This window comes from Jaculus jaculus, chromosome 11 (genome assembly GCF_020740685.1).
Source record: "Jaculus jaculus isolate mJacJac1 chromosome 11, mJacJac1.mat.Y.cur, whole genome shotgun sequence".
Taxonomy (NCBI): Eukaryota; Metazoa; Chordata; class Mammalia; order Rodentia; family Dipodidae; genus Jaculus; species Jaculus jaculus.
The window spans coordinates 56,677,675-56,686,089 of record NC_059112.1 but is presented as its reverse complement, the minus strand read 5'-3'; positions in this window follow the sequence as shown (position 1 = coordinate 56,686,089).

The window sequence follows — 8,415 nt, the reverse complement described above, 5'->3', positions numbered from 1 at the left end:
AGACACACGAGGAAGAAGGGGGCATGCAGAAGGTATAGGGGTAGGCTAGGCACTTGTCAGATACATGGGCAAAGGGATAGGAGATTAGAGGACTGTGGAGGAGAAAGAGAGTGGAAAGGGAGTCAGCACTCAGGGATCCTGGGAGCTGGCACCTTTTGGCTTGTGTGGTTTCTGTGCTGCCTGCAATGGAAAGTGGTGAAACCCCGAGGGCAAGCAGGCAGTCTGCAAATTCAAGTGGGATCCGTCTCTTCTTCCTGTACTCCTGACATTAGTGGATTGGGGCCCCAGGGAAGCCCCAGGGGCAGGAATCCCACTCAGGGTCAGCAAGGGCCTGGCCTAGGGACACCTGGCACAGATGGGGTTTGCCTCTATCTCTCCTTGCCTACAACAGAGAGCTAGGGGCAACCAGGAAGTGGGGAGGGGTGAGTCATCGTCTTGGAAAACCTATGTGAACCAGCACCCACGCCTGCCTCGGTGGGCCCAGTGAGAGCTCCTACCTCTTCTGCTCTCAGCAGGCATGAGGCTGAAGGAGGATGAGGTCATGTCTGCTATGGGTGCCCTGGGCCTGGCAGCAGGAGAGTGGACTGGCCTAGAGCCCAGGCACCATGGGCCCGCACCTTGACCCTGAGAGCCTTTATTCACTCAGGTTTGCTGGGCAGGCACAGTGCTGTGAGGAAGACAGACGAGTCCACCTACCCACCCAGCAATCCGGCCAGTGACCTTCAGGCTTAGGTAGAAGGCCTTCTGCAGGCAGCCTCCAAGCATGCCTGTGCCCCTTACTGTGGGCGCTGTGCTGTCCAGTTTGCTGTGGTGGTGCCTTGCAAAGAGCCAAACTCAGGCTGATGTTACCTCGAGGTTGCTGGCTTTGACTAAAGGTAGGAGGTAGAGCAGAGCCATGGCCTGGATGCTATAGTTGGTGACCAGGTGTCTGCCACCTGAAGGCATCACTGAATCACCTGCTAGGTGTGCAATTCATGGGAACACTGAGATCAGGAAGGACTGGCTATGGCTCTGACCCTGAGCTGCCACACTCCATCCAGATCAGTGTCAGCAGGGCCAAGCCAAGGCCATGGCATGGGCTGCAGCCACCTAAGCCTACTGTAGCCACACTTTGGGAGCCAGGCCAGTCCTACCTGATAAACCTTGTAGCTTTGATTAGATTCTGCCTATAAACTGTAGTGGCCATCTAAGTCCACCAGACTCCATCAGGCAGTGAGGGATGAAGTCCCCAGCCTGACACAGAGGCAGAGGTGGGGGAGTCTTACCCTCTCTTGACCCCTTGCTGCCTACACCCCCGATGGCTTTGTAGAGAACTAGGGTGGGGTACAGCCAGGCAGAAGGGAGGGGCTCTAGGAAGTCCATGGGAAGTGCCAGGAAGATTGAGCAGGCAAATCTTATTAGCCAACGGACTTCCAAAATCTCTGACTGCCCAGTGACCTTCCTAACTGCTGCCCAAATAGGATGGGAGACAGGGATGCCCACCTCACATGTAGAAGCCATGAGAAACCTGCACCTGAGCCAGTCTTCAATAGGTTGTACAGGGCGGCACCTTGGGTTCTGTAGCTCCCTGTTTTACTTTTGCTTTTCTTTCAAGGTAGGGTCTCTCTCTAGCTCAGACTAACCTGTAATTCACTCTGTATTCCCAGGCTATCCTCGAACTCATAGTAATCCTACTACCTCTGCTTCCTCAATGCTGGGATTAAAGGTGTGTGTTACCACACCTGGCTGGGCCCAATTTTTAAGGTCCAGCACTGTTCACTTCAACAGTATCTTAGTCTGGAAGGGCCTAGGGTCAAGGTACCAACTGTTGCATCCCTCTGTGCAGCCAGGACAGTTCAATTCCCCCAAGCCTGACTCCACGAACCTCAGTTTCCCCATCTATTAAATGGAGAGCATAACTGAGTAAAAGCCTCTTCTGGCCTTCTTGGACTTTTTGGCAGATATGGGGTGAACCCTGTATTGGGGGTCATGGTTAGCCTGGAGTGGGTCTGTATTTTATGCTACCCTCCCAATTCCAGCCTGCTGGATAGAGCGGCCATCCAGGGCTCCCATCTGGAAACCATTGAGCTGGTGGTGTTCAAAGATATAATTAAAATATATCGGGTTGTGTGCTCCATTCTCAGTTAGGGTGGAATCCAGGCTAGTTATGAAATCAGATTGTGCTGACGTTGGGCATGAGGGCATGTGGACTTGGAGAGCACTCTCAGCCTAGTTGTCCTCATGGCTTCCTTCCATAACAGCACGCTCTGGAAGGGTCCTGGGCTTCATGGTGCCTGAGGCCTCTCCCCTGGTGGTTCTCTGTTCTGGAGCATCCACAGAAGCAGCTTTGTTACTCCCCCCATGGAGATTCTGCACACTGTCCTCCCACTCAGCCTCCCACCGTGCTGGAAGGACTGGGAAGCAGCTTCTTCACCCCCAAGGGACAGGAACAGCCTGGGGTGGCCTACAGGTAGGATGAGCCTCACTGTGATTGTCATTGTTGTGGTGTTAGCTATCCTTCCCATGCACTACTATTCCGAAGAGACTAAGTGTACCCTTTATGGGTGGGGGCAGGGACCTGGATTTTGAGGTTCAGGACTGGGGACTTAAGAAAGATATAATTCAAGCAAAAAAGAAAGAAAAGACAAGATATGGTTCAGCCAGACATGGTGATGCACTTCAGAGGCCAATGCAGGAGGATCACTGTGAGTTCAAGGCCAGCCTGAGACTACATAGTGAATTCTAGGACAGCCTGAGCCAGAGTGTGACCCTACCTAAAAAACAAATAAACAAAAAGGAAAGAAAAGACTCAGAACCCAGCCTTGAAGAAGGAACAGCTAGAGGCTGGGCGTGGTGGCGCACACCTTTAATCCCACACTTGGAAGGCAGAGGTAGGAGGATGGTCATAAATTTGAGGCCACCCTGAGACTACATGGTGAATTCCAGGTTAGCCTGGGCCAGAGTGAGACCCTATGATAAAAAATTTTTAAAAAAATTTAAAAAAAAGAACAGCTAGAAAGAGCAGGTGGCAGGTGGTGCTTTGGACCCCAGAGCCTCTAACATCAGGCTCATCTTCTGGGCCTCTTCACCTCTGCCTGATATCAACCCTGTGTCCCAGGCTTTCCCACCAGACCTGCCCCTCTTCCTGACCTGATTCTTGGGTCATTTGAGGCCCAAGTCACCTCCTCCTCTAGTAAACCTGTTTGCTCTGGTCTCAGTTGTCCCCAGCCAGAAGAAAGAACATGTCAGCAGGGCCTGGTGGGAAACCTGGAGCCAGGCAAGCCTGGGCTGGGTTCTGGACAAGGACACATTCCTGATTTCTGGGGATATGGGTGTGTGTGGGGGGGGGTCCCAGAAATGCCAATGAGGCTGAGAATGGTGGCCCACACCTTTAATCCCAGCACTTGGGAGGCTGAGGTAAGAGAATTGCTGTGAGTTGGAGACCAGCCTGGAGCTACTTAAGAGTTTAAGAGTTTCAGGTCAGGGCTGGAGGAATGGCTTAGTGGTTAAGGTGTTTGTCTGCAAATCCAAAGGATCCAGGTTCCATCCTCCAGGATCCACATAAGCCAGATGCACAAGGGGGCGCATGAGTCTGGAGTTCATTTGCAGTGGCTGGAGGCCCTGGTGCGCCCATGCTTGCTCTTGCTCTCTCTCTCTCTTCCTCTGTCAAATAAATAAATTAATTAAAAAAATAAAAGGCATGTGCCACCACACCCAGCTTAAAAAAAAAAAAAAAGAGTTCCAGGTCAGCCTGGGCTAGAGTGAGACCCCCACCTTGAAAAACAACCACAACAATAACAACAACAGGAAATGCCAAGGAGGCCTGGCCAGCTGCCCATAAGGAGAGCCCCCTAGCAGGAGTCAAGGAGTGGTAGTTAACAACCATAACTGCAAGTTTGTGACAAGGCCCCTCTGCCCTCAGCCTGGAATGTTGGGACCTGGGCTCTCATCCCAGGGATCCTGGGGTCACCTGCCCTGGATGGGGTATCCTGCCTCTGCATCCTTTGTGCCCTGATCCTGTACCAGGCACCTGCTTATCTAACCTACCTAATTGTCCTACAAGCAAGGGACCCCTTCCCATTGCCACTGGCTTCCCCTCAGAGCTGGCTGGGAGTATACCATCTATGTGAGGGCCATGTGAGGAACCAGCAGGTTCAGCCCCCTGAGGTGTTCCAGGAAGTGGTAGGGGTGGGCAGCTGAGGCAGAGTTGAGAGCCATGACCTCAGGCGAGTCACGTTGCCTGTGGGGTGGGGACACCTCACCCACCCTGCCTGAGGGCAGAGGTGAGCTCATGTTCCTGGCAGAGGAACAGTACCTGGCGCACCAAGCCTCCTGAGGGAGCGAATGGGCACGTTGAGGCGGCACAGATCTGGCCCAGCCCTCCTGCCTTGGGCAGTCCTAAACCAGGTGAGGCCTCCCAGGGACACAGAAGACCACTCAGAGGCTGAGAGGATAGCCATTTGAAGGGTCTTCTAGGAGCAGGGCCCCAGCCTGGGAGGCTCCACTCCTGGTCGTTTCGGAAGCCCTTCCCCAAGTGGTGAAAAAGCATTGCACCCAGGTCAACCCACACCATGCTGGATCACAAGGTTCTAGCCCCCCTCCCCATTGGAGAGGGGTTGAACAACAGGGCCTGGCTCCTGTCATCGGTGCCCCATCTCCTCCAGCATGGGGGTGGCAAGGGACTGCTAGCAAAGCACTTCAGAGGAGCAAGGTGTCTGTGGAAAGGAGTCTGGTTTAGTACTGATGACTTCAGGCTCAGGTTTTCTGGGCCATAGCAGTAAGCAAAACTAAGTAGGATGGGTCCAGTTTGGGTCTGTAGGTAGGCTTTACCCTCTTTACCCTGCTTTTTTTTTTTTTAATTATTTATTTATTTATTTGAGAGCAACAGACACAGAGAGAAAGACAGATAGAGGAAGAGAGAGAGAATGGGCGCGCCAGGGCTTCCAGCCTCTGCAAACGAACTCCAGACGCGTGCGCCCCCTTGTGCATCTGGCTAACGTGGGACCTGGGGAACCAAGCCTCGAACCGGGGTCCTTAGGCTTCACAAGCAAGCGCTTAACCGCTAAGCCATCTCTCCAGCCCTTTACCCTGCTTTTACCTTCTCATGGGTGGTAGCTCTTTGCACTCTCTCCTCTTTCCTTCTCTTAAGCTTTAAAGTCTATCTATAACCTAATAACATCTTTCTAAACCTTAAAAAAATGACAAGCTGGATGGTTGATGGGCTGATTAGACAGTGTGTCTGTGGCAGGGATAGGAGGTGGGCATAGGGAGGCCAAACCCACCCTCATGTGGCTGTGGGTGAGATGTCTGTCCTAGGGCCTGGTAAGGGACAGTGTCTGGCCAGCCATGTATTTCTTTTTTTTAAATTTTTTAAATTTTTATTTGCATTTTCCATGATTATAAAAAAAAATCCCATGGTAATTCCCTTCCTCCCCCCCCCCACACTTTCCCCTTTGAAATTCCATTCTCCATCATATTACCTCCCCATCTCAATCATTGTACTTACATATATACAATATCAACCTATTAAGTATCCTCCTCCCTTCCTTTCTCTTCCCTTTATGTCTCCTTTTTAACTTACTGGCCTCTGCTACTAAATATTTTCATTCTCACGCAGAAGCCCAATCATCTGTAGCTAGTATCCACATATGAGAGAGAACATGTGGCGCTTGGCTTTCTGGGCCTGGGTTACCTCACTTAGTATAATCCTTTCCAGGTCCATCCATTTTACTGCAAATTTCATAATTTCATTTTTTACCGCTGAGTAGAACTCCATTGTATAAATGTGCCACATCTTCATTATCCACTCATCAGTTGAGGGACATTTACCAGCCATGTATTTCTGATTCCTAATGCCTCCCGAACCAGGTCCTTGTGCAGGAGGCACTCTGCCTTGGGCCCACCCAGTGCTGGCTTGCCTTGGCTGCCTGACTGGTATAGAATGAGCCACTCATTGGTACACTTGTTGTGGCTATGGGTGAAGACCATCCTCAAGGCTTAGAGGAGTCACAGGGCCCAGGACATCCCTGTAGGACAGAGACTTGGTGAAGGGATGAGCAGGCATAGTACAGAGCAGGCACCATAGCCCAGGAGCACAAAACTGAGGAGCATCCATGGGTATGTATGAGCGATGTGAACAAGGAACACTGTGAGGAGACTGGTGGGCATCAGTGGCCATAGAGGGACAGGTAGAATCCACCCAGGAACTCTATACCCTTTTCTCCCCACCCTAGTTTGCTCAACAACAGTGATACTTGCTAATGTGAAATGTGCCTATTTTTCCCGTCCCTCTGCTCCCATGCCTCCTGGGCTTGGAACAGAGGAGGTACTCAACACATGACTTGGCAATGAAAGGCCAACCAAGAATCTTAGATTCTCAGAGTTCAGCCTTCATTGACTGAGGGGACACTGGGCTCCCTGGGGGAGTCTACATACAGCTTGGGCCCCTGCCCTACCCTAGCCCTAGGCTCCTGGCATGGAGAACCATTCTCTTCTACTTTCTAGTCAGCCCTGCTGTCAGGATATGCAGACTTGAGCTCTGGAAGACTCACATTGTTGGGGAGATGGCTCCGGGGCCATTGGGCAGATACCCCAGGCAGAAGGGCTGGCTCTGTCAGGCCTCAGAGCTCTCTCTGCTGAGAGCCCTGTGATGTTCCTGGCTCAGCCTGAGGCACATGAAGTACTAGTCTCAGGGCTTAGTCCTAGAATTACCCCACCAGATGGTACACCACACAGAAACTCAGGAAGCTTTCTTTGGGGGACTCACAAAAGATTGTCATACTCCAGTTCCCCTCTGTTCTCCTTGAGGGTCATAGGAATCCCCAGGTCCCTGTTCCCCAGCAGTCACTGTGTGGAGGGCTCCTAGTCCTGTAGGCACCCTTAGAGTTCTGCCCACATTGGGGCTCCTGCCAGAACAGCCCCCTAGACAGGACCCCCCATGGCTCACCACAAAGCCCCTGGTCCCTCAGGAGTAGATAAACATGGTGCCTTGGAGATGCGAAGGACAGACCTGGCTTCATTACAGGGCTACCACCAGCAGCACACACAGTCAGCACATCCATCCCACACAGAAGCCCTTTCTTTTAAGGGGCCTCTGGTGAGTGTCTTAACTAACAGTCCTTCTTCCCCTTGCTTGCTCTATGCTCATTATCCTATCAGAAACAGACAAAAGCCTGTCTTTCCCTCCATAGTCTAGGCTATACTGCCCCTCTCTACCTTCAGAGAGACCTCCTTAGTGCCTGTGAGCCCCATCTAGGTTGGGGCTAATCAGTGCTAACGTAGTTTGAAGACTGTAAGGAGTGGGTAGAAGGGCCCCAGGAGGAAGGAATGGTCTGCAGGGAAAGCCCTCACCTATTAGCCTGGAGGAAATGGGCTGAGTGGAAACAGGTAGGACTGTGGGATTGGGTTCTTTTGGTGTGTACATTTCATTCATTCATTCATTCATTCATTCCACAAACTGTGAACCCTCAGCCTGGTGCCAGATGGGTGCATTTCCTGAAGGAATCTAGTCTACTTCTTCAGAATTGTGGATGTAAAGGGGAATGGGATGGGGCAGCAAGCCATACATGTAGGACAGTGAATACAGGGGCCTGGTGGTTACCCGTACCAGGATGGAGCATCCACATCTGTTTACCACTGAGCCAGACTGTTTTGTCACAAATGCAACAGGCTGTGGTACCTACTATGACCCATTCCAATCCTCAAGGGCCTGGAGCCTTACCACTGTTGCCAGTGCCCAGTGCCTAGTGCCTGGGATTCCTTGGAACAGAGAGGGGACATGAACAGATGGTCATTTCAAGTTCAGAGCCATGACCAGCTGGTGAAGGCTCTGATGGGAGGGCCCAGAGGTCCCACAACCCCCCAGGGTGCTCATCTAGAGATCCAGGTGAAGGAGGCTGGGGACATAGGAATGGTTTGGTACAGATAGTCAATGTGCTGCAGGAAAGGCTCAGATCAGTCCAATGGTGCCCCCTACAGGCTGTCTGACCTAATGGCTCAGCCGGGGTCAGCCTGGTAAGTGCTGGGAGTGGGATCAGTAGGAGCGCATAGGATTGGAAAGCAGAGGCCTTTGGAGCAGTACCAGGGCATCTATGGCTGTTTCCATATACTAAGGACCATTGTGGGCATACCTTGTACCTCCTGCATATGCCCCACACTATGACCTTCTGAGCACACCCAGGAAGGCTTTAGGAAGAGCTGCTCCTATTTGTGGAGATCTGGATATCACCTCCCAATGTGATATCCTTATTTCCTGGGTGGCCTGCTCCATCTCAAGATGGATGAGGTTCAGTCTACCTCAGGCAGACAAATGTCCAGCTGCGGGTTCAAGACTAAGGTCTGAATGCTCATGTCCCACTGTATTTCTGGGATCTCTAGGATGGGGTGGCAAGCCTGAGAAGAAACTAGCAGGGTGCTTGCTTGTCATGCAGTGGCCCT